The sequence below is a fragment of the Lithobates pipiens genome, unplaced genomic scaffold (genome assembly GCF_037356315.1).
Source record: "Lithobates pipiens isolate NorthernLeopardFrog02 unplaced genomic scaffold, aLitPip1_a1.2 Scaffold_3, whole genome shotgun sequence".
NCBI lineage: Eukaryota > Metazoa > Chordata > Amphibia > Anura > Ranidae > Lithobates > Lithobates pipiens.
This window is the reverse complement of record NW_027507790.1, coordinates 29,497,841-29,523,739: the sequence shown is the minus strand read 5'-3', so window position 1 is coordinate 29,523,739 and position 25,899 is coordinate 29,497,841.

Below are 25,899 nucleotides of genomic sequence, written 5' to 3'. Positions count from 1 at the left end.
GTATGACATACAGGGATGCCGAACTACCAAACGGGAAACGGTATCTACTACCAAAATGTGTTAAACAAGGTGTAATTCGGCATGACTGTGTAAAGTTGTTGTGCCACATCCAATACAGAAACTACATCAATAAAAGACCCCTAGTGGTGGACTTTAATGGCACGTACAACCAAAAAGTTACAAATAGAAACAATTAACTTTCTTTATTAAATTAGTATCAAATCATACAAAAAAAGGGTTTGAAGGATTTGTCTCAGGTGGTAGGGAACCGTAATATACATAATAATTTTATTACATTTTTTTTATTATTGTTTTATATATTGTTCTACGGTTGTATAAATGCATTTATATAATCATTTATTGTTTTATGTTTTGTTTTTTGTTATATGTATATTGCTGCATATTTTGTTCCTTGCATGTTTCTCTTTAAACCATATTGCGGCTGCCAGTCTCCCAGGCCACCTTTTTCTTTTAATTATGCATTCGATTTTCCCTCCCCCTTCCCCTTTTTTATACAAAATGTTTTTTTCTTTTTTTCTTTGTTCCCTTCTTTCACCATCCTAATATAGTTTACTTTAAATAATATACTCTTACTCAGTACATCCCATTAAAAAAAAAACCATCGTCATTTGGGTGCTTTTCCAGGGTTCGCCCGGCACACAAAGCCGCCTGAGTTTCACACTCTGGGCGGCGCTTTAGGAGGCTCTAGCTGGCACTAACATCGCCGGCCATTCTCCATCTTGCCACTCCGGCGGACATGCGCTGTCCGCCGGAAAGGCTTGTGTGTGTCGGCGGGTGTAGTGGGCGGGGCCCCGCCCCGGTGCCTCTGTCCTTGACATGTGCATTAGGAGCGGAGCCCCGCGCACACCACTCGGGGGGCGGGCTCCCAGCCGGGTCTCCTCTTGCTCTCCTTCAGCTGGCGCAATCATTTTTGCGCTAGCTGATTGGAGTATTCCTGCTTAAATACTCCGGCTTCCTATCCACCAGTATGCCACGGATTTTACATGTGGGATGCCGTTTGGATGGTCCGGTGTGTCTTTTCCTCTCACTACTCACTGCAAAGCAAGTATGGAATTGGATTCTTTCTCCCCATGTCCTTACTCTCTTTTACTTGTCAGCATGTCACTATGGACATCATTAGGCATGGCAATATGTGCTTTGCCCTGCTCTATGTAGGCTTATACTTTTGGCTGTGAATATATGCAGTGATTTGGGAATTGATCCCCTTTTTAATTATATGTTACCTTCTCTATGAATCCTAAAACATTCTTGTATGTGTTTGATCTATACAAATTCTTCTAATATCTACTAAATTAAATAATAAAAAATTTAGGATCTTTATATATAATTTTTTTTTTCCTCAGTTGTCTACAGCTTTCTGGGTTCTGTACCAGATCACGCATCGTCATTAATACAGGTACACTTTCTTACTTCGCTATATATTCCTATCACTATTTTTATATTTACTTCAGCAACCGCTGTTCTTTCCACACCTCTTTGCATGCTTTATTCAAATCTTTTTTTCTTGGACCCGGCACTCTAGTGCCCTCCCCAGTGTTTCCCTGGTATTGACCCAGTTAACATCAATTCCCCCTTGTTTCCTTTGCAGGGGCTCTCTAGGGGAGGTTTATACGGGATTTTGTCTGCCTTCAGGCAACAACAAGAGACCAATTAAACCAAATTACCAAAGACCTCTCTATTCACTACTTCCCCTCTCCCCTTGGGAAGCCTTGGACACTGGCAAGTCACGCAGTCCATCCAATACTGTCTGTTGCTCTTAACTCAATTGTGAGATACATTCATATGATACTGTACTTGGCTATGTAAGTACAATTTGGAGTCCACCTCTTTATGACCTTTTTTTGTTCCACCGTTCGACTGCTTTAATACCCTGTTATTTGATCCACAATAGAACATTATCTTATGCCGTATGTATACCCCTGAAGAAGGAGACTATTTCAGCTCTGAAACGCGTAGGATTATCGCCTTTATAGTCGACTCTGTATAAGCAATGCGTTTCCGCTACTGTTACAAACTCCTATGATATGTATCAACTTATATGATTTTATACTAATTTAATAAGAAAGTTAATTGTTTCTACTTGTAACTTTTTGGTTGTACGTGCCGTTAGAGTCTACCACTAGGGGTCTTTTATTGATGTAGTTTCTGTATTGGATGTGGCACAACAACTTTACACAGTCATGCCGAATTACATCTTGTTTTTCATTAAATAAATGTAGAAAATAATTCAAAATAATAGCAAGAAAAAAGAATATCCCATAGGGAGACACTTGTCAAAATAGTATTCATCTTGAAAATAAAATCCTAAAGAGTTAAACGCTGACGGGTGAATAGGAAGTAACCGAAAAGCGGACTGGATATCAGCTTTAGCAAGTAAAGTGGACGTACCAATGTTTCTAATTTTAAACAATGCATCATGAAATGTAGAATACTATACAGAACACCACGACGTGCCAATATTATCGTTCAAAGAAAACCCGCTAGGAAAAGATAGATGGTGTATCAATCTAATAGAGTTTGGTTCCTTTTTCAGAACAATACCAAGTGGTGAAACACGAAAGTTAACAAAAGGAGGAGTAGAAAACTGACCCCCAGTCCTACCTGCCTGCAATTTCTTATCTAACGTCTCCCGAACAACAGATAATTGAAAAGAAACTGAAGGAAAATTCAGAAATACAGGACAACCAATCCCAGGAAAAGAAGGCAAATGAAAACCAAACAAAAAACCATCACGCAAGAAGACCACCTTCTGAGGTCCTGGATACATGTGAAGCCATGGCAACATGCTCAGTATTTTCATACTCTTATGTTTATTATATTCATTTCTTAGGTCTCTTACCCATCTTTTGTAGGTTGATGTTTTGGTAAACTGGCCTTTGTTTTGTAAAATGTTGTACATGAGGGTTATTTCCTTGGCTTTGAGGGAGGTAGATGTCTAAAAGAACCATACTTTATGCAGTAGTTTAATGCATGGGATAGGATGTTTTCTTATGTAGGATGATAGCTGTTTGTATTTGTACAGACCTCGTATAGATATGTTGTGTAACTTTTGTAGATTTGGAAATTCTAGGGTTTGATGATTGTGTAGCAGCGACGTGAAGGATTGGTGTTTGATGTGAGACCAGTGTTTTAGGGACAGATCGGGTATAAGAAACTTATATCGGAATGGGTATAATATGAATCTGAAGATGGGGGAATATAGTTTAAAGTTTTCCATACTGCGATCGCAGATGAGATTGTGGTGTGCCTCATTTCTTTGACTTTGGTGGGGAAAGATTGAGCTAGGAGGAGAGAGCTCAAATTGCCCTCGGGGAGGAAGAATTGTTCAATGTGTTGCCATTGTTTGTTACAGGATAGTGTGAACAAATTTATTACTTAGTCCAGGATCACTACTGTATGATAGTCATAAACATCAGGGAATCCCATATCTCCTACCGATTTGTGTTTAATGATGAATGCATATTGACAGCGGGGCTTTCTACCTTGCCAAATGAAGTTCTGAAGTATTTTTTTAAGAGTGGTGAAGAAGGGCATGGGTGCATTGATAGGTAAGGCTCTATACAAAAAAAAGAAGTTTAGGTAAAGTGAGCATTTTGAAGGCAGCAGTTCTATCCGCCAAGGAGAGATATTGTTTGCTTATCATTTGGAGGTCTGTCTTGCAGGTCTGAAGAAAAGATGTAATTGTATGTATACATGTGAGGTCGGGGTGGTTAAATTGATTCCCAGGTAGGGCATGGAGGTGGTCACCCACTTGTAGGGGGCTATATCTTTTAGACAAGGCTTAGTATTGTCAGGTATCATTACACTCAGTACATTGGATTTTGATTCATTTACTTTACATAATGAACAGGAGTTCATGCAGGATTTTCTGTATCTAAACCAGGGAGGAAGCCGGGTTTATTGTCAAAATGATATCGTTCGCAAATAAAGCGATTCTATAGTCCTGATCTTTGACATGGATTCCAGTAATATGAGGGGAAAGTTGAATTTTCTGGGCTAAAGGCTCCATCAACAGTGTGAAAATAATTGGGGAGCGGGGGCACCCTTGTCTGGTGCCATTGGTTATAGGAAATGGATCAGAAAAAGTTCCATCTGAAGGGACTCAGGCTGAGGGTTGTGTGTATAGGGCTAAAATGGCTGACAGGATATTGCCTTTGAAGCTAAATTCGCTTAGGGTGTGTTTCATTTAGCCCCAGTGTATCCTATCAAATGCTTTTTCTGCATCTAGGGTTATAAACAAATATGGGGTGTTAGTGGTCTTGGCATAGTAAATGAGATTTGTTATTTTACGGATTGCGTCAGGTGCCTGTCTGCCCATAGTGAAGCCAACCTGGTCTGGGTGGATGAGGTGGGTCATAATTGGAGCTAATCTTTGGGCTATTAGTTTTGCATACAGTTTAAGGTCAGTATTCAGTAATGAGATGGGACGAAAGTTAGATGGGGTAACCGGCTCCCTTCCTGGTTTAGGCAGTGTCACAATATTTGCAGAAAGCATTTCATTAGGAAAGGCACCCGAGGACACAGCAGCATTGAACACACGACAAAGATGTGGAGCTAGGGTGGTGTTAAACAGTTTGTAGTATTTGGCCGAAAAGCCATCAGGGCCGAGGGCTTTACCAGAGGGAAGTGTTGATATAGTTCTGATGATTTCATAGGGAGTAAATGGGTAATTTAAGGACTCTAGATGTTCAGGAGATAGTTTAGGTAGATTTAGTTGGTCTAGAAAAGCTTTGATGTTAGTTTCTGTGGGTTGTGTTGTTGCTGGGTCAGTTGGAAGACTGTATAATGCATGATAGTATGCTCTAAAAGCATTGGATATGTCCTTCTGATGGTATAGTTTGTGTAGACTAGAAGGGTGCTTAATGAAAGGTATCCTATGTTTAATTCATCTGAGGCCGCGTACACACGGGCGGACTGTTCGCCCAACCTTGTCCGCTGAACAGTGTTTGGGCGGACAGTCCGCTCGTGTGTGGGCTTTCAGCGGACAGTTTCAGCGGACAGTTGGACGGACAAAGTCTTTCGGAAATTCCGAAAAACTGTCCGCTGAAACTGTGTTTGAGCGAACAGTCCGCCCGTGTGTGGGCCTGTCCGCTGTACTTTCGAAATGAGCGGACTGTTCCCGCTCGGAAAGTCCGCCCATTTCGAGCGCGTGTACAGGTAGGCGGGGCCCGCGAAGGAGACGTCGCGGGCTCCGCCGCCTGGAATGGGCTTAAAGGGGAACCCCAACGCCGAAAAAAATCGGCGTGGGGGTTCCCCCCAAGTCCACACCAGACCCTTGTCCGAGCACGCTACCCGGCCGGCCAGGAAAGGGGGGCGAGCGAGCGCGCCCCCCCTCCTGAGCCGTACCAGGCCGCGTGCCCTCAACATGGGGGGTGCCTTGGGGAAGGGGGGGCCGCGCGGCCCCCCCACCCCAAAGCACCTTGTCCCCATGTTGATGAGGACAAGGGCCTCTTCCCGACAACCCTGGCCGTTGGTTGTCGGGGTCTGCGGGCGGGGGGCTTATCGGAATCCGGGAGCCCCCTTTAAGAAGGGGGCCCCCGGATACCGGCCCCCCACCCTATGTGAATGAGTATGGGGTACAATGTACCCCTACCCATTCACCTGTGAAATAAAGTACAAAAAAAACACAACACATGGAAAAAGTATTTTATTGCACAGCTCCGGGGGTCTTCCGTCTTCGGGGGTCTTCTCGCCGGACTCCTCCGCTATGTGTGTGTAGCTCTTTTGCTAGCGGAGGAGTCCGGCTTTCTTCCTCCCCGCCGCCGGCCTCTTCTCCCGACTTCGGGGGTCTTGTCCCCCTCTTCGGTTCTTCTGCCGGGCCACCGCGCCTGGTCCGGTGGCCCGGTCTTCTGTCGCCGTCTTCCGTTCTTCTGTCGCCGCCTTCGGTTCTTCTGCCGGGCCACCGCGCCTTCTTGTAGCTCTTTTACAGGCGGTGGCCCGGTCTTCTGTCGCCGCTGTCGTCGCCGCCGCCGCCGCCTTCCGTTCTTGTTCTTCTTCTTGTTCTTCTTCTTCTCCTGGAGATGTTGACTCGACGAGCTCTCCGGCCGGAATGCCAGAGCCGCGCTGTGCGGTCACTTATATAGTGACAATGGGGCGGTGTCACATGGTATATGTCACATGGGTTGGTCACATGGGTTGATGTCACATGGGGACTATGACATCGTAAGGGGGCGGGGTCACCATGTGACCAACCCATGTGACATATACCATGTGACACCGCCCCATTGTCACTATATAAGTGACCGCACAGCGCGGCTCTGGCATTCAGGCCGGAGAGCTCGTCGAGTCAACATCTCCAGGAGAAGAAGAAGAACAAGAAGAAGAACAAGAACGGAAGGCGGCGGCGGCGGCGACGACAGCGGCGACAGAAGACCGGGCCACCGCCTGTAAAAGAGCTACAAGAAGGCGCGGTGGCCCGGCAGAAGAACCGAAGGCGGCGACAGAAGAACGGAAGACGGCGACAGAAGACCGGGCCACCGGACCAGGCGCGGTGGCCCGGCAGAAGAACCGAAGAGGGGGACAAGACCCCCGAAGTCGGGAGAAGAGGCCGGCGGCGGGGAGGAAGAAAGCCGGACTCCTCCGCTAGCAAAAGAGCTACACACACATAGCGGAGGAGTCCGGCGAGAAGACCCCCGAAGACGGAAGACCCCCGGAGCTGTGCAATAAAATACTTTTTCCATGTGTTGTGTTTTTTTTGTACTTTATTTCACAGGTGAATGGGTAGGGGTACATTGTACCCCATACTCATTCACATAGGGTGGGGGGCCGGTATCCGGGGGCCCCCTTCTTAAAGGGGGCTCCCGGATTCCGATAAGCCCCCCGCCCGCAGACCCCGACAACCAACGGCCAGGGTTGTCGGGAAGAGGCCCTTGTCCTCATCAACATGGGGACAAGGTGCTTTGGGGTGGGGGGGCCGCGCGGCCCCCCCTTCCCCAAGGCACCCCCCATGTTGAGGGCACGCGGCCTGGTACGGCTCAGGAGGGGGGGCGCGCTCGCTCGCCCCCCTTTCCTGGCCGGCCGGGTAGCGTGCTCGGACAAGGGTCTGGTGTGGACTTGGGGGGAACCCCCACGCCGATTTTTTTCGGCGTTGGGGTTCCCCTTTAAGCCCATTCCAGGCGGCGGAGCCCGCGACGTCTCCTTCGCGGGCCCCGCCTACCTGTACACGCGCTCGAAATGGGCGGATTTGCCTCCTCCTTACGTGGGCAAGTCCGTTCATTTCAAAAGTTGAGCGAACTGTTTGCCCAACCTTGTTCGTCAAACAGTCCGCTCGTGTGTGGGCAAGTCCGCTCATGCAAATTTTGAGCGGACTGTTTGCCGAAACTGTTTGACGAACAAGGTTGGGCAAACAGTCCGCGCGTGTGTACGCGGCCTTAGTTTAATTTGGTTTGCCAGGAGCTTGCCAGCTTTGTTCCCAGCCGTGTAAAAGGTGTTGCATAATTTAAACATATGTTTTGTGTGTTTAACGTTAAGAAAGGATCTAAGGTCATTTTTCTGGCTTGGAATAGTTTATCACTAATTGTTGGCGATGGGTTAGCTTTATTCGTTTGTTCTAATTTGGTGATGTTGGCTATTAGTTTGGTCAGCTGCTGTGTCCTTTGGCGTTTAGCTTGAGAACTCATCTTAATGAGTTTACCACGTATGTTTGCCTTATAGGCTAATCACAAGGTAGATGGTGTGGGACTGATGGCTCATTCAGCTCAAAGTATTCCTGTAAGCAGTTTTGAATGAAAGTTTTGTTACTGGGGATCGCCATCAGATGTGGGTCATTCCTCCAGTTCATGAAGGTTGGATGAGCAGACTTGTCTCCCAAAGTCATTGAGACGGTTGCATGGTCTGACCATGTTATGGGTTGGATTTCAGTTTCAGTGGCATCTTGAAGTAGTTGTTTATCCCCTATGAATAAATCTATTCTAGAGTAGGTGCAGTGGGGTTTAGAAAAAAAGGTGAAGTTCCATTCCATGGCATGTTGACATCTCCAAATATTGAATAGGTAATTAGCGTGAAGAAACTGAGTTAGAGTCGCTGGGCGGGGCTTTTTGGTAGATGGTCCCTTGACGTCGATTGGAGGCGTCAAGTACTAGATTAAAGTCTATGCATAGGATGGTTTGACTTTGCTTGAGGCCTTGAACTTTTTTCCATAGCTTGCGAATGAAACACAGTTGTCCCGAATTTGGGGCTTAGATGTTTACTAGTGTGTAGGTGACATTGTTTTGTTCTCCTATTAGTATAATATATCTCCCTTGAGGGTCAGGGGTAACTGAGAGTAGTTTGAATGTAATGGTGTCTTTAATAGCGATAAGGACTCAATTTGGTTTGGGCATTAGCAAAAAATATATGTGGGAAGTTTTTGTGAGACATAGGGGGAGGTTTTTTTTCTGGTAGAAGTGGGTCTCCTGTAAGCAGATACACTATTGAGTTTTTGTGCTTCTGTCCAGAGAGAGTATCTTTTCCCCGGGTGATTCAGGCCCTTAACATTTAGGGATGTGATTTTGATTGGCATTGTGGAATTGATAGGGTGTAGAGGATTGCAAGAGAAGTGGCGGGTCCTTGGAGAGATTCTGTGTTGGGAATGTGGTGGCTGGTAGCTGGATGTGATAGTCAAATTACTTTGGAATAGGTGAATTGGCGGCTTCCGCTGGGGTTTGGTTGCTTCAGCATTGTTTGGCATCAACCATGGCTGGAAAGAAGTGCAAGTAGTTGTGGACTGCAAAGGAGTCAGAAACAAGTCAATAGAAAATATCAGTATTGTAACAGTAAAACAACAATTTCACTGTACGCATAAACAGGGATTAGGGGTAAAACTGGATATGAGCGGTAACTACTGCAACTTATATTGTTTTTTTTAAGGCTATTCAGATGAAGAGGGCTCCAATGGGCAATCCAGGGCTTGCATCTTGTCCTGGAGTCGTAGAGACATTTTAGGTGGTCATGTCATCAGGAGGGTCAAAGTCATCCCAATCGCCGGTATTGCGGTTGTTTACATTGCGGTTCGGGTGACGTTGCTCCAACGGTTCCAGGATGTGCCATTGGCGCAGTAGGGAGAGGCCTTCAAGGTTGCGGACAGAGAAAGATTTATTATCTTTGGTGATGATAAGTTTGACTGGGTGACCCCACTTGTAAGGAATTTGGTGGTTCCGAAGTGGTTTAGTGATAGTGGACAAGTTCCTACATTGCATCATGGTGTATTTGGATAAATCCGCAAAGAAGGCCATGGCTGCATATGGCTGAGGATAATCATTATGATTCCTCATAGCTCGTAGGAGTTTTTCCTTAATGTGAAAAAAGTGAATGTGGACAATAATGTCTCTAGGTATGGTGTCCGCTGGGTGAGGCGGCGTGGGTAGACTATGTATTCAATCAATAACCGGCTCCCTCGGAGGGGTGTCAGGAAGAAATGCAGATAGCAGCTTCGTAAAGTAATCTTTTAATGCAGATTGTGGGACAAATTCTGGTATGCCTCTTATTTTTAAATTGTTACTTCTTTAACGGTCTTCAAATCTTCTATTTTGGCTTTCATCAACTCTATATCTTCTGCTTCCTCCCCTTGTGCATACACTAAACTGTTAAAGGAAGATGTCACTTCTCTCAGTTTTGATTCTATGGTAGTGGCCCTGTCTCCAAGATATGACACTTCAGATGTAAAGTTGTGCATCATTTTAGTTATATCAGAATGGATGGCATTTTGCAATGTGAGAAGCATTTCTTTCAGAGTGGTGTCAAGGACAGGTTGGTTCAGCGTGGGGTATGCAGCAATGGAGCTGGTGTCAGCAGGGCTTATAGGAGACATTAGGTTAATATGGCTTACCTCAGCAAAGGTTGTGTCCTGTGTCAGCTTCAGCTTGGTCTTAGCTGGGCTGGTAGAAGGGGACAATGCAGTAGAGAGGCTTCCTGCGTGCTGTGACAGTGTAAGGGCTCCTGCCACTGATGATTCTCTTGGGGCTGTGTGTGAGGGGCCGCTGCGGCATGTGCCTGTATGTCCACCAGTGCCATCTTGGAATTCTGGTCTGTTAGGCGGCGGATAGAACTTAGTCAATTTCCACTGTGTGGGCCGTTCTTTTTTCCTTTTATGCATCCCGTCCGCAAAACTGGAGATTCTCTGTAGCTCCCGGTGTTGCTGTGGCTATCTCCGTTCATTGCTGGTGCCCTGAATAGCCGCCGCTGCCTCAGAGCTATCTCACTGAGCAGCCATCACGATCGGCTTCCGGCCACGCCCCCAAGTTTGAGCTTTCTGACAAACTAGTTGACCCAGAAAATGCGGTGGGGTTCCATTTACTCTGGCTAATGCATATTTCCCTAACACTGCACACCTCACATTCTGCCAAAAATTTATAAAAGAGCTGACGAGTTTTTGCTCGGGCTGTCTAATCCTGGGTGGGGATTTCAACATCCCTCTTAATTCACTAGAAAACACCGGGAAGTCGCATATCACTTATAGAATCCTAAAAAGGATTAAAACCCTGTTACATTCACTAAATCTGATCAACACATAGCGTTTCTCACACCCTGTGGATTAAGATTATACTTTCTATTCAATCCCACATGACCGCCACTCAAGAATAGACTACTTATTCATCTCACAAAGAGACCTCGAAATACTCTCTGGTGCAAACATAGGACTGCAGACTATCTCAGACCATGCCCCAATCTCCATTGCCCTGAACCTCTCAGATCCTCCAATCAAATCCAACATTTGAAGACTTTAATCATCCCTACTGACAGACGCATCCCTGCTACCCACATCGACTTCCTCATTGGCTGACTTTTTCAAACGCAACATAACCCCCAATATAGATCCTCTGATGGTTTGGGAGGCCCACAAGTGCTATGTTAGAGGGGGATTAATCAAAATGGGAACTCAAAGGAAAAAGAACAGAAAAATAAATTACACAATTAACATATAAAATTCATTCACTAGAATCCCTACATAAACACTCCCTTACAATCCATTTGAGTCCAACCTACCCTCACTTGCTGAGGAAGATATTTCACACTTGGAAAGCCCCATAGATGCCTCAGAAATCAGACTTGCTATTAAAGACTTAAAATCAGGTCCTGATGGATTTAGTGCCATCTACTACAAAACATTTGTTGACCTACTTACTTCACCCCTCAAGGATGCACTGAATTTGTTGTCTGAACAGAGATCAGTGCCGTCTGATTTTCTATCAGCATACATTACAGTGATACCCAAGTCTAGCAAGGATCTGTTACATTGTGTCAGCTATAGGCCAATCTCCTTGCTGAACTTGGATGTCAAACTCATGGCTAAAATTATAGCCAACAGGCTAAAACCCTTACTTAAAGACCTGATCGGTTCAGACCAAGCAGGATTCATGCCTGGAAGAGAGGCCAGGGATAACGTTACAAAGTCTCTGGACCTGATACACATGGCCCACCAGTGAAAGATCGAGGGCTTTCTCCTGTCGACAGACGTGGAGCAGGCCTTCGATCAAATAGCATGGGACTATATGTTAGAAACGTGTAAACATGCAGGGTTGGGCCCACACATGGTGGCATGGATTGCGGCATTGTATCAAGGCCCTTCAGCCAGGCTTAAAATAAATGGCACACTGTCAAATTGGATACACATAAACAAAAATGGGACAAGACAGGGTTGCTCTTTGTCACCCTTACTCTTCATTATTTAGCTCAAACTGTTTATCAGACATATACTAGCAAACAACTCCATTAAGGGATTCCAGATGTCCAACAAGGAATTCAAAGTCACTGCACATGTTGATGACCTCTTGTTTTCCCTAACTTATCCACACATTTTTTTCCCCTCACTCATGAAAGAGTTCTTACGTTATGGCTACATCTCCAATCTAAAAATAAATTATTTTAAATCTGAAGCCATGAACATCACACTACCTGAGCCCAAACTGAAATTAGCACAGAACAACATCCCTTTTAAGTGGGAATCAGTGACTATGACATATCTTGGGATTTGGCTAACCTCCAGACTCTCATGAACCTTCAACCACAACTTCCCTCCTCTTCTTAAAGAATGGCACTCAAAACATTTCTCATGGTTCGACAGGGCAGCCATTTGCAAAATGACTGTCTTGCCAAAAATCCTTTACCTACTCCGTACACTGCCTATCAAAATACCTCAGAGCTTCTTCAAAGCCCTGAATTCATCACAAATGAAATTCATTTGGGCCCATAAACCACCTTATATAAAATCTATTTTACTGACTAGACCCGAGGCAATGGGCAGTATGGGCATCCCAGACTACAAAGCTTACTATTATGCTTCACACATTGCTCGTATCATTGATTGGCACTGCCACTCGAAGCTAAAAGACTGGGTTTCAATAGAAAATGATTTGGGCACAGTACCCCCTTACTCCATTGCAGGATAATCCTGACTTCCCACCAGGAATAGGGAATCACTTACTGAGACCAACAGACAAGAGGTTACCCCTCCTGGCTTTACATTGCTTTACTAATAATACGATGAAAGATTTCATTAAATTTAGGGTAGATAACAATATCCCCTCATACCCATGTGGTCATACCTTCAGGTGTGCAGCTACACCAATAATAGCGCTCGCAGAAGTCACTTCATGAGAGACCTCACTGAGTTTGAGTCAGTGTGCCTGAAAGGAGAACAGGTTCAGAAATCCACCTCTACTTCATACGCATGATTGCAAAATTTAAAGACACTGGGCCCAGACAGGTTCAGAAAGAGATGGACAGATGAGCTTGGAATACCGATCACGGATGACCAATGGAAGAGAACCTGTATTCTGGCTCACAAATGTTCACTTAGCACATGTATGAAGGAAACTGCATATAAAATTCTTACCCACTGGTAAGCCAACCCAGAGAAAATTCACAAGTGGTATCCTCAGTCCTCGGACATTTGCTGGAGATGCAATAAAAAAAAGGCACCTTGCTACACATTTGGTGTCAGTGTGAAATATTACTTCCATTCTGGTCAAAATTGTGAGAAACTATTTATCATATTATGGAGACCAAACTTACGCTTGATGCAGCCTGCTGTCTGCTACACATTTCAAAATGTTCTTTTAGGAAATACAAGAACTCCCTCTCTAGATAAATATGGCTAATTCTCTGATTCTGCTGTTTTGGAAATAAACAAATACCACCACACTGAAAGACTGGTTATACAGGGTTTCCTCCATCTGCAAGATGGAGGACACCAAGGCCCAGTCTACTGAGATCATGGAACATTATCACAAAACTTGATCTCCCTGGTTTGTCTTTAGACACGCTCAGACTTATGATAAGGTTTACCATGATTCACTGAATCCCACAACTACACCTACAGGAATGTATTACTCCTGAAGACCTCCTTAGAACTCCCTTTTAAGACTTGGAATACATATTGTTATATGTGGATTTCAATGAACACTTGTGTTGATACACGCTTGATTTAAGATGAAAATGTATGGTAATTCAAAACATCCTCTCAATACATGCAATACACCCTGGTAGGTTAACAACACTCTCTTCTCTTTCTCTTTAATTCCTTCTTTCTTATCTTAACTTTGTCCCATACCACTTCGAAAATAGCAAATGGAAAGTTACAATTAGTTGTTGGCGGAGCTTGTTGCCAAGCTGAGGGCCTAGGCATTGCACATGGCCCACCTCATTGTTCTTGCTCTATCATACTACCACCCATTGATTTAGAAGAAATTGTTTATGTTTTACTTTTCTTTGATTATTTGCTTTGTCAAATCACATGTCTGTAATTGGATTGTTTTCTATGCATGTATACAAATCTCTCTTTTGTTTTCTCAATAAACTTTGATGTTTAAAAGAAGCAGCGATTGTGGACATACATTTAGAAAATGAAAAAAAAACTCTCTAAATTTTGAAGAATCAGTAAACTCACCAGCAGGAGTGGAAACCATGTTATTGGGGGCATTCGCTGACTCTGTTAACATTTGTGGTTGGGAAATCACAAATTCAGGAGATGTACGTCATGACCAGACACCATGGCAACATGATCTGTCATCAAAGAAGGACCGGCAGAAGATGCAGGCTGTGGAATAGCTGGATTGAGAAAACCAGAATAATTCAATTTAGGATCCAAACACTCGATATCACTTAAAACAGTAGAAGGTAACACAATACCTTAAATTTTCCAAAGTCGTTTTTTTCCAATTTGCATCCTTTCATCACCAGTCACCATGACAATGGTATCTGCAGTCATTGAAGAACCCACAGAAGATGTCTGTGTCATTTTAGCTGAAGCAGCAGCACTAGAAAGGGTTAAATTAAAAGTATGACAATCAGCAACATTAAACAAACCATTGTTAGAGGTTTTTGCACACGTAGCAGTAAATAACCTTTTTTGATTGACTCTTTTATCAGCATGACCAGCTGGGGAATTGAACCTGCGAGGTCGCTTATGATGTCTCTGTGTTGATCTTTCAATATGGACTGTGCATTTGCCAGCGATCCCAGCCGAAGTAGAAGGCCGAGTGTCATTGTGGATGGAAGGAAAGCCCGAAGGAGATGATGCAGGCAGAGATGATGACATCTGAATCTGAGACACCAAGGAGCCATCATGCCAGACTGGACAGAAGAGAAGAATATCCACTCCAGGATACTGGAGGACCAGAAGGAAAAAAGGCAGCAGTGGACATGTCAGCTGTGGGAAACTGAAGAGCAGAAGGGGGACAAAAGGAAGGCCCAGACAACGGCACCGGAGGATCATAGACAACTGATCCAGGAACACAGAAGAAGAAGGAGCTGAAGGAATCTGTTCTAAGATAGAAGAGCCAAGAAGAGAGAGGCATTGACGCATCCAGCTGTCGCCATCCTCAGCCGCTGCCCGGTCCATCATTTGACAAGTAACTGCTCCGTGACAGGTAAGTGCAGATGTGCTCCTCTTCTGATCTTCACCGTCTTCTGCCCAGTAGTGATGCATCCTCTTTTCTTTTATAGGCTGATGCTCATGTTAAAAGACCATTCGGGGCAACTGTCAAACGTACTAACCAATCTCAGGTAAGTAATTAATTTTTTTTTCCCTCGAAACACTTTAATTGATATGATTAGGTCTGACACAATCCCACAGGTGATGGGGCGGGGACATTTCATGCCCCGCCCTTCACCTTTAGTCTCTTTAAGTGTGATTAACTCTTTAGGAGTCTCTCACCAAAAATAAATTTTTTGTTGCAGAGAATGCAAGGATGCCCAAAATCTGATTTTTATTTTAGTGAGCCAATCATGCAAGCGGCAAATTATATTTCTGGGGGATGGTCCTCGCACCATCTGTGTACAGAATGCCTCCAGAAAAATACAGTGCTGCAGATTGAAAAGAGAGGTAATTTTTAATAAAAATATATTACAACATGGCTTGTGTCCCAATTGTGTATGCTATATTATTTTTTTATTTTTTTTAAAACACAGCAATTTATTTTTTTAATCTACTGATTCTCTCATTCAGAAATAGTGGTCCATCAGAAAAGGGTTAAACGCTGTCAGAAATACTGCTGAATACTGCCAGTGAAAGTTGGTTTACTTGCACTATTACAAGTTTTCTGGGTGTTTCCATCTTCTTGGTCTAAGCAGTACTGATAAACAAAGTTCTAGCATAATGTTAAGTAGTACAATCTCTGAGAAAAAAAAAAAATACACAGCAATGGTGATTAAACTGGGATAGTTGTTTAGATAAGAAAATTATATATTATTATATTATATATTGTTCCTACTTGAACTGATATGGTATTAAATAGTATAAAATTGTATTCAGAATTAAATGTAGAGTAAATTTATCAATCCAAATTAGACTATTTTTTTTAAGTTTGCCCACTGGCATATTGTGGTGTACCTTGCATCTCATACCAAAGTCCCAGGAATCAAAGTTATGTATTTATTACCATATTTCAAAATTGGACACATCTCCACAGTGAGAAACAACTGTGGTTAATGCTCAATCCATAAATTAAATTAAAACAGTTTTGTTTAATAACTTGCTATATTTGTATTCAGCTACTGCTGGCTTAGTTTCCTTCATATCAGTGAAGGATGGATGCCGTCCTAATTCCTGATTCACTACCTAGTATGTTGCTGACATAGGGCAAGTATGTAGCCAGTAAAGTCTGAAACTTCTACCTTGTATACTTATTGTAGATCAACAACCTACTGCGAAGCAAAGCCATAATAAGGATGACAGGCTTGAAACTTGTACCTTAGAAACCCTAGCCAAGACAGCCCCCATATTTCTACTCTTGTTTTGGACCCGGACTAGAAAAGCCCGGTATCTTGTTTCTGTCCCCCCAGCCAAATTAATCCTTAATATAAAGTGTGCACACTTGAAGTCAAACACTGACACACACATAGTTCAGTATTCAGATACTTCTGCTTTTTATTTCCTGAACTCCGGCTGATATACAGTGAGCCGTATATCTTACTATCAAATCAAAAATTAGATAAAAGACAGCGTGTACAAACCACAAATTATACATATTCATTATTATGACGAAGGATAAGCTTTTTAGCTGGGTCATGTCTTAAAAAGGTAAAAGTAAGTTACGGTAGCTAAAATAGAGTCTTGTTCCCAGCCCCCTTCCTCTTGGTTGTACTGTCACGGTGGCCGAGAACGGGCGCAATTGTTCTCTTTGACGCTGCTCTCTTTCTTTTAACTCTTGCAGTTTCACATGAAGGGAGAAGCTGGCAGACATCTTAATTATGATTAAATGAGTATGATTAAGGTTGATAACTGATAATGAAAGATAAGCACTTATATCTATAAGAGTACCAGAAATAGGCATTTCACTTATAACACTCATGATCACATCCATTACAGTTCCCCCCTTGAAATGCTTATTTCACTAAACTGTCCCTCACACTATAAGACCACCTAAAACCACCGGCTTATCATTCCCCTCTGCAACTCTTTTAAGCTGTACATAGGGAAAGGGCAGTGACTAGCTCACCACCCCCCGATACAGCTGGTGAAATGTAGCCAGGTGCTGTCTGTCCCTATGGCCCTACAGTGTTGCATCTCGGGGAGGGTGACTGTAATGAAGCGTAACACATAACTGTCATCATAGGCATCATCAAGTCTAACATAAACATCGTCGTCATCGTCTGGGGTTTCTTGGTTCACCAATGTAAGGGTAGCTTGATTAACTGCCTTTTCTACATATTTCCTGATGCAGGGGAGAATGCAGCAGATTATAGCCGCCATTACCAGGATAGCTATTCCTATCTGGGTCAGCAATCCCTGCCACCCCCCCTTTATCCAGGTAAAATACTGATCCCAGGGATTGGTGAGCCCTGAATTCTGTTTTAGCTCTCTGCACAAGTCCTCAAGTTTCTGGATGGCTAAGGTCTGAGAATCCAGTTTCTACAGCCATAGTATCCTCAAAGGTAGGGTTTGCTATGGCTACCATGTCCCCTATTGTTCGCATATGGGGCCTCAGGGGGTTAGAGTTAGGTTAAAACGGGGAACCTGTACACTCTGGATTGTTGAACATGTCTTTTAGGTGGAAAGGTTTCCTAACGCTGTAATACCCACTTCCCCACCATATACCGAAAACATAGGTTCCGCTGTCTCCTAGGCTGGGGTTTTCAATGGTCAGTCTAAACTCCTTTTCAGCATACCGTCCTTGTTTGTTAATTGTCATTCTGTCTAGAAGTGATTTCCCATTCTTGTCTTTCCTATTTTTGGCGGTTTTGGGGTTGTATCCTCATTTTGTATCTCCAGTGTTCTAACCCACTGCTCCCCAATAATCACAGTTGTCACCCCAGTAAGTGTCGGTGACACACACATACAAGGTTCCCGGATCCAGTGCTATGTCTCTGACTGAATAGTCTGTGCCCAGTATCTTACCATAAGGGGATATGAATGTAGCAACACGTGTGTTAGATGAGTTATACCAGAATTGAGTCATACCATCTTTTTGTTTTATGGCCACCTCTTGGGCCTGAGCATAAATCACAACAAAAAGGATAAACAGGATCATGGCTTGGTCCCCTCAGCCTCTCCTTCTTCGGGCACGGGGACTTTCTTGCAATGGGAGGCGTGTACCCACGAGTTTTTTCCGGCCACTTTTACTGATGTGGAGGTGGTCAGAAGGACTTGGAAAGGACCATCGTATCTGGGTTCAAGGGTGTGTTACCTCACGAACTTCTTCACCAATACCCAATCTCTGGGGGTTTAACCTGTGCGATCCCGTGTCTAATTCAGGATCTGGGATAGAGGAAAACACTTGCACATGGATACGGGTTAATTTTCGAGATAAAGCAGTCACATAATCAGTTAATACATCAGATTGTAGTTGCAACTGTTGTGGAAAATAACAACCCAGTCTGGGGGCTGAACCATGATTTCCCCTTGGGGTGTACCTGACACTGAACAGGGCAATGGGTAGGCTGTCTGGCCAACTCATTCCTGTTTCCTGAGACATTTTCAGCATCCTGGACTTTATTGTGCCATTTAGTCTCTCCACATTCCCACTACTCTGAGGGTGGTATGGGGTGTGAAAGGCTAGTGTGACCCCTAAGGCTGTCCATATCTCTTTGGTTACTGAGGCCGTGAAAGCCGGCCCCTGATCACTCTCTATAACCTCTGGGACACCATATCTGCACACTATTTCGGACAAGAGTCTTTTTGCGGTAGTCTTGCCGGTCATGTTGGCCACCGGATACGCTTCCGGTCATCTCTAGTCATTTCGGCCACTTCTTGGCATCTGGATGTGGTCGATCTGTATCCGCTGAAAGGGGTATTGGGCCTTTGTTGATTAAGGCATTCATCAGAGTTTTCGACAGGTGAGAGGCACCATGGGCCCATTGTACCACTGCAGGGAACATTGTCCGTGGTAGGCACATTCTCTTGTTCAACTCCATGATTCCTTCAACTTCTGTGGCTCCTTTCTTGATCCACACATCCTTTCCTTCTTTGTCTCTTTGTCAGATGCCTCCTGTTGTTCCTTGAGGTAAGTTCTGCTCACAGGAGGGTTTTGCAGAGTCATGACCGTTTGCGCAGTCTCTTCGAGATCATCTATTGGATCGTCTAGGATGGGTGCTGCATTCACTCTGCTGACCACTTCTCGTGTAACATCTGCTGCTTGCTTTGTGGCAGTATCTGGCAAGTGATTGCTTCATGCTTCTCGGGAAACCATTTTGCCGTGCGCTTTTACTTAAAGTATGGCTACTTGTGTTGGGAGAAGTAAGGCATCCATCAAGTTCTTGATAGCTGTGCTGTGTTTCACAGGTGTTCCTGCAGCTGTCAGGAACCCTCTGATTTTCCAGATGATCCCAAAATCGCAGGCCACTCCCAGAGCATACCTCGAGTCTGTGTAAATGTTGGCTCACTTGCCTTCTCTTGTCAGGTCAGGGTTCTCAAAGGCCGTTTCACTGACTGTCGGTAGGTGTGATGTCTCCATCTTCATCACTTCAAAGCAGTCATGAGCAGTTTGATGAGGATCATCTTCCAAAAAGGTTCCCCCCTCGAGAATGGGAAGCAGAGTGGATGGGTTGAGAGTGGGTCTGCAGTTATACCAGAATTTACATCGAAGGATGGTAATGTTGTTGGGGAGAAGCAAGGCACACTGAAATCTGAGGTGCCTCTGTGAAGACAGGTGTCTGGGCTGGGTCTGGTTCGGTATGGCAGTGATGTCAGGCGGGGCGAGGAGCGTGGGTCTGCAGTCTTATCTAGGAGAATTTGGGCTGCAAAAACAGCTCTGAGGCAGGGGGGCCCTCCCCTCGCCACTGACTCCAGTTGGCCAGAGTAATAACCAATGGGTCTGAGTCTACTGCCATGGTTTTGGGTTAGAACTCCTGTGGCATGTCCTTGTCTCTCTGAGACAAACAGTTTGAAAGTCTTTCCATAGTCAGGTAGGCCCAAAGCGGGGGCCGTCGAAAGGATTTTCTTCAGAATTTCAAAGTTGTTTGCAGCTTCTGGTGAAAGCAGGAAGGGGTCGGATTTCAAAGCTTTGTAGAGCGGTTGCATCAAAAGGGAGGCTTCTGGGATCCAAGCACGGCAGTAGGAGATTAGTCCTAGGAAAGCATGGAGTGGCTTCTGTCCTTGAGGCAGGGGGATGGCCTTGATTGTAGCAACCCTTTCTTCAGTAAGGTGTCGGATGCCTTGGGAGATGCTATGACCTAGGAAAATCACTTTCTCTCTACACCACTGAACTTTTTACTACCCTGTGCTGATTCTAGACCCTTCGCCACCAACAACAACTTATCACTCTCCATTGTCTTGTAATCTGGTCATGCTAGAAGCAGACCCTTTCGGATTGGTTCCCTAAGACCTGAGACAAAGGCAGCAGTCAGCATCTGCACATGTGCTTTGATCTGCTTGCTGAACCCCAGGTCATTGAACACTTGTGTAATTCTGGTATGAAATTTCTCAACTGTTACCCCCTCATCTTGTGTCATATCCTGTATACCGGTCGCTTGATCTGCCAAGCGATCTTGAGCCCATGTTTTCAACTGGGCCACGAATTCGACCCCCGAATTCCAAGTATCAAGGTCATACCGTATATTCCCATTAAAGCCTTTTCCCATTACTGGCCAGTAGACGTCCCCTGCTTTTATTTCACACAGACCTTTTAAATCCCGCCATGCACAACTATATGATTTCTGGATATGCTCAATCCTTCTATAAAAAGCCATGGGCTGTTTTTCTGGGTCCGGCAGGCCGGCAACCAGGCTAGCAGCATTCTTGGGAGTAAAAGTTACATACATCAGGGGGGCCCCCCGTGCCGCACTTATCCCCCGGGGAGTGGTCCATTGTGTGTGGGTGGGTGGCCAATGGGGGGGTCGTGTTAGACCCCTTCCCCCAAGTACAGGCCAGTGTGAATCAAGTCCTTGAAGCCAGTGTTGAGAAGGGTGAGGAGGTTGGGAATGGTATTGTGGTTACACATATGAGCCGTTGAACAGGGAATCCATGTAAGTCTCATAATGTGGGTCATATTGTGGGAATGTAACATTATGTCTTGGTGGGACTGTATTCGGGGCCAGTGGGATCGTGGTTGCACTGGTGTCTATATTAGTTATACCCCCAGACACCACAATGTTCAGTGCACGCGGATTTGTCTGGTTACTCTGGTCAGCACTACGGTGGGAAGGACCGGCATGAACTGCCGATGTATCCGGGCTGTGGTGAGTGGGACTGGCATGAACTGGCGATGCTGTCTGATCCATCCCATCAGTGTGGTCTGGCCCCGGCATCTCCACCACAGACTGGTCTCGTGTTTGGTCCATTGAATCAGTCACAGAATGGGCGGAAATGCTAGCCGGGCTTGCCTTACCATCCCGGGAACCTGCCATCATCAGCGGGGTTGGTTGAGCAGAAATAGGGCTAAGTTGGGCCTTGTAGTATGTTCCGGTCGATTGGTCTATCACCAGGTATATGTGTGTGGGCTCCGGTGTGGGCGGCAGTGCTGGTGGGTCAGGCGAGTGAGGTGTACTATAGTGATGGCAGTTGACTGAGGGGTACAAAGAGGGTGTGCCTTGCCAACCGTCAAACATGGCGGAGGAGGTATTCCCTGTAGGTCTATTTCTTGCTGCGTAGAGGCAGTAAGGGGAGGTGCCGTCTGTGAAAGAGGGGTGGTAGACGAACGGCGGTACTCATTTCCCGAAAGACATCTGCCATCATGGTGGCTGCCTACTCAACTTCCTCTTTCCTAATTTCTTGTACACGTACACAATACAGCCATTTTGGTTTGTTTCCTCCTCAATCCATCCTTCTTCAGCAATAGCTTTCGCAACCTTAAACCAGGAGTCTGCTATATTAAATGCACCATTCCTCTACTTGTCATCTCCCACCCAAATGCATGAGAGAGAGAGAGAGAGAGAGAGAGAGAGAGAGAGAGAGAGAGAGAGAGAGAGAGAGAGAGAGAGAGAGAGAGAAAAGAGACTGGAAGTTGATGTAAATGAGGAAGTAAAAAGATCTCAAATAATAAGTCACTTAGTGAAGGCAGAGAGAGAGAGACCAGATAATAATTAAAAGATCCCTTGTAAGACAGTTATTGAGGAAACATACAATAAAAATCAACAACCATTATTCAATGGGCCTTTCTAAACATTCCTAACACGTCCCAGTGCAGCACCCAAATTCCTCACTCTATCTTTCTCTGCCTCCTCGTAGTTTTCTGGTTGCTGAGGTTGTAGGTGACACCTTTTGCTCCACTGTCCTCTTAATCTAGCCTCAGCCTCAATAACTGCCAATGTCTTGCCGAGTAAAAATGTCACTGGATAATGCACATTTAGTCCTCATTAATACCAAACAACAGTCCACAAATATACTTAGGACATACATGACATCACCACAATCAATGTGGCAACCAAGGTGAAATATGGGATTGACTATTCTCACAGGATCCCCATGCCCTCGCCTCGGGCATATGTGACGCCCCCTCTTGGTACAATTCCCGTACTCTTGGTACAATTCCCGTACTCTTGGTACAATTTCCGTACTCTTGGTACAATTCCTGTACTCTTGGTACAATTCCCGTACTCTTCTTAGTACAATTATTTATTCCCCCAAGAGGGGTTTAACCACGTCACCTCCATCCATGATGATATACTCAATCCCTTTTTCCCAAAAGGGGGTTCCCACAAGACAAACTCCAACAAAACACAAAACACTCCGAATACAGGCGGGCCAGAAACAATTGCAAGTTCATATAAATGGACTCGAGAGAAGATATATACCTGTCTTTTAGGCCTCAGGAAGCCGATGTCAAGACAGAAATTAACCAGATACGGATGCGGACTAAACGGTAGCCAAATTATTAAGGAAAATGTCTTACCGTTTTATCCAGAGTTGATCAGGCTCCAGCCCGCCCGTATTTGGTATTACTTCGGTCTCTTTCCATTTCGGCTGTCCCTTGGACCGACTCTCGAGCCCCACGTTGGGCGCCAGCTGTTTTGGACCCGGACTAGAAAAGCCTGGTATCTTGTTTCTGTCCCCCCGGTCAAATTAATCCTTAATATAAAGTGTGCACACTTGAAGTCAAACACTGACACACACATAGTTCAATATTCAGATACATCTGCTTTTTATTTCCTGAACTCCGGCTGATATACAGTGAGCCATATATCTTACTATCAAATCAAAAATTAGATAAAAGACAGAGTGTACAAACCACAAATTATACATATTCATATATATTCATATAAGAATAAGCTTTTTAGCTGGGTCATGTCTTAAAAAGGTAAAAGCAAGCTACGGTAGCTAAAATAGAGTCTTATTCCCAGCCCCCTTCCTCTTTATTGTACTGTCACGGTGGCCGAGAATAGGCGCAATTGTTCTCTTTGACTTTGCTCTCTTTCTTTTAACTCTTGCAGTTTCACATGAAGGGAGAAGCTGGCAGACATCTTAATTATGATTAAATGAGTATGATTAAGGTTGATAACTGATAATGAAAGATAAGCACTTATATCTATAAGAGTACAAGAAATAGGCATCTCACTTATAACACTCATGATCACATCCATTACAATCTCAAGGTTCATCTTTAATGATACACTTTATGTGTGAACTAAAATGCATGTAGCAAGCATTTATATTTAAAATGATTGTATCCCTTCCCTTTTAATAATTTCCCAATCACACAATTAAATATGCTTGATGGTGGATTATACATTTCACTCCAGTCCTATGTTGTGTAACTGAATAAAACTATACACTGCAGTCAATTCCTAATTAGGGGACACCTTATTAAAATATGCAAGCCGACATAGGAACTGGGGTCTATAATATATCCCCATGACTTTGCATGTTTGCTAAATATGGAATCTGATAGCTATGTGTCAACTTCATTAAAGCCTTTTATGGTAATTTCCCTCTTTGGTCTCTTTGAATCTTACACCCACAGGTTTTCTTTGTAGCATTTTAAAAGAACATTTAATTTACAATGAATTCATTACTTGCATGAAGAGGATCCCTATGCCTTAAGGGCTGAGAATGTATTACCAAAGTATATCTGGCTTATTTAAACCCCACTTCACGCCATCACAAAATTACATTTCATTTGAAGCTCCTTTGTGCCATTCATATATGACCTAAGGCTGGATAGCCCAGCCATGCAAATATCTGAGACCTCCTAATGCAACCACGTATGGTATGTGATTGATTTAACACAATAATGAGCTTATTTTAGCAATTTACAGGTAATTCTTTTATATAAATATTCATGCTGGCATACAACACACACAAACACACACATGTCCTCCAATATTGAATAGTAAATTCACTGTGCTACAGTATGTTACTTAATTATGGATGTGTATGGTTTGGTTGTAAAAACAGAACCACAATATACATTTGTGGATTAGATAACCAAATAAAACATTTTCAAAGTAAATGGCTAGTAAATATGTATGTTCTTAGGAATAAATAACGGATAACTGGTTTGATGAAAAAAACAAAGCTGTATAATTAGTGGTGTAGCAGGTATTGTAACAATAGCTGAACCATACGGATTGTGAGGTCTTTCCTGTGACTTTGTGCATCTTCTTAGTGTCTCTTTCTCCTCTTTATTAATCATTCTGATGCAGCTCCTGTTTGGATTACTAGGCAATAGTTATATAAATGCCTCTGATCATAGAGCCTTTCATAAAGTAACTGGACATTTCTATGGTTACAATTTGTCATAGGTAGCTTAATGCATGTTTCCATTATTTTAAGTTTTTTTTTTTTTTATAGAGCTGCCAATAAACCCAGTGCATTCAGGTGAAAATTAAAGAAATGTGGTGACCCTTTCAGATAAGTTGCTAGTGAGAGTGCAAAATGTCCGGTATAGGATACAATATACTTAGGATATATACGTGTATATATATGCTGACCCATAGTAGGCTGACATGGGGAGGTCTAGGATATATATATATATATATATATATATATATATATATATATATATATATATATATATATATATATATATATATAACATATGGACTGTTATAGAGAGGTATCAATGTCAGTATACATTTTTTTGTCTGCCTTTACAAACACCAGCTTGACATTTTACAAAACATAGGTTTTCCCAATGATCTGATCTGGGACCCTAAAAACTGTTTCTTGAAAACCACTTGGGGTCTATACTTAATCGGCAAAATATTTTGTGTGTTTCACTGCACTTCTAGTGCTATATATTTCAGTGTTGCTATTTAAATAATAAATACAAAAAATGTGTGACATTAATATTAGTGCACCAACCAATATTCAATGCCACAGTAGCTCAACCACTGCTACTTTGCAGTAGACAATCATATATCTGCAAGAGATATAATCAAATGTGAAAATAATACAAAATATTCAGAAATTTCAAAATCGTACAAATAAGTCGATACAACTGTCAAAATAATGACGTATAAATCAAAATAAATCTTCAAAGTGATTCAATTTAGGAAAGCTTGTAATTAACAGTCAACTCTCTATGTGAGAAGAGCAAGGAATATTACACCTTATATCCACCACCAGTGTGAATAAATAGAGCCATCTCCCCTATGGAAATGCACTCACCAGATTGAATTGCCTTTCACACTCATGAAAAGGCAAATAATCTTTTAAGTCAATATCCACCTGGTAGTATCACTCCACAATCAGTAGGTCTCATCTCATAGCATGTATGTGAGAGAAAACAAAAAGCCTCCAATAGTGCATTAATCCCATAAACATTTATTAAAATTGAAGTAAACCACTCACATTTAATATCATCTTGTACATTGCATGTAAATGGGTAGGTATCACAGAGGCAACAACTCATCCCAGTCTCACCACCTCCACGCTAGTTTCAACTGTCAGTGTAGTCACCACTACTGAGGATTGCAATCCTCATTGATGAAGGTGTAAATGACAAAAAGCTTAAGGATATGGCTATGCAGAGCTCGGTTCATGTGTTGATCATGGAAGAGTGTGGAAGGTGACTAAAATGACAG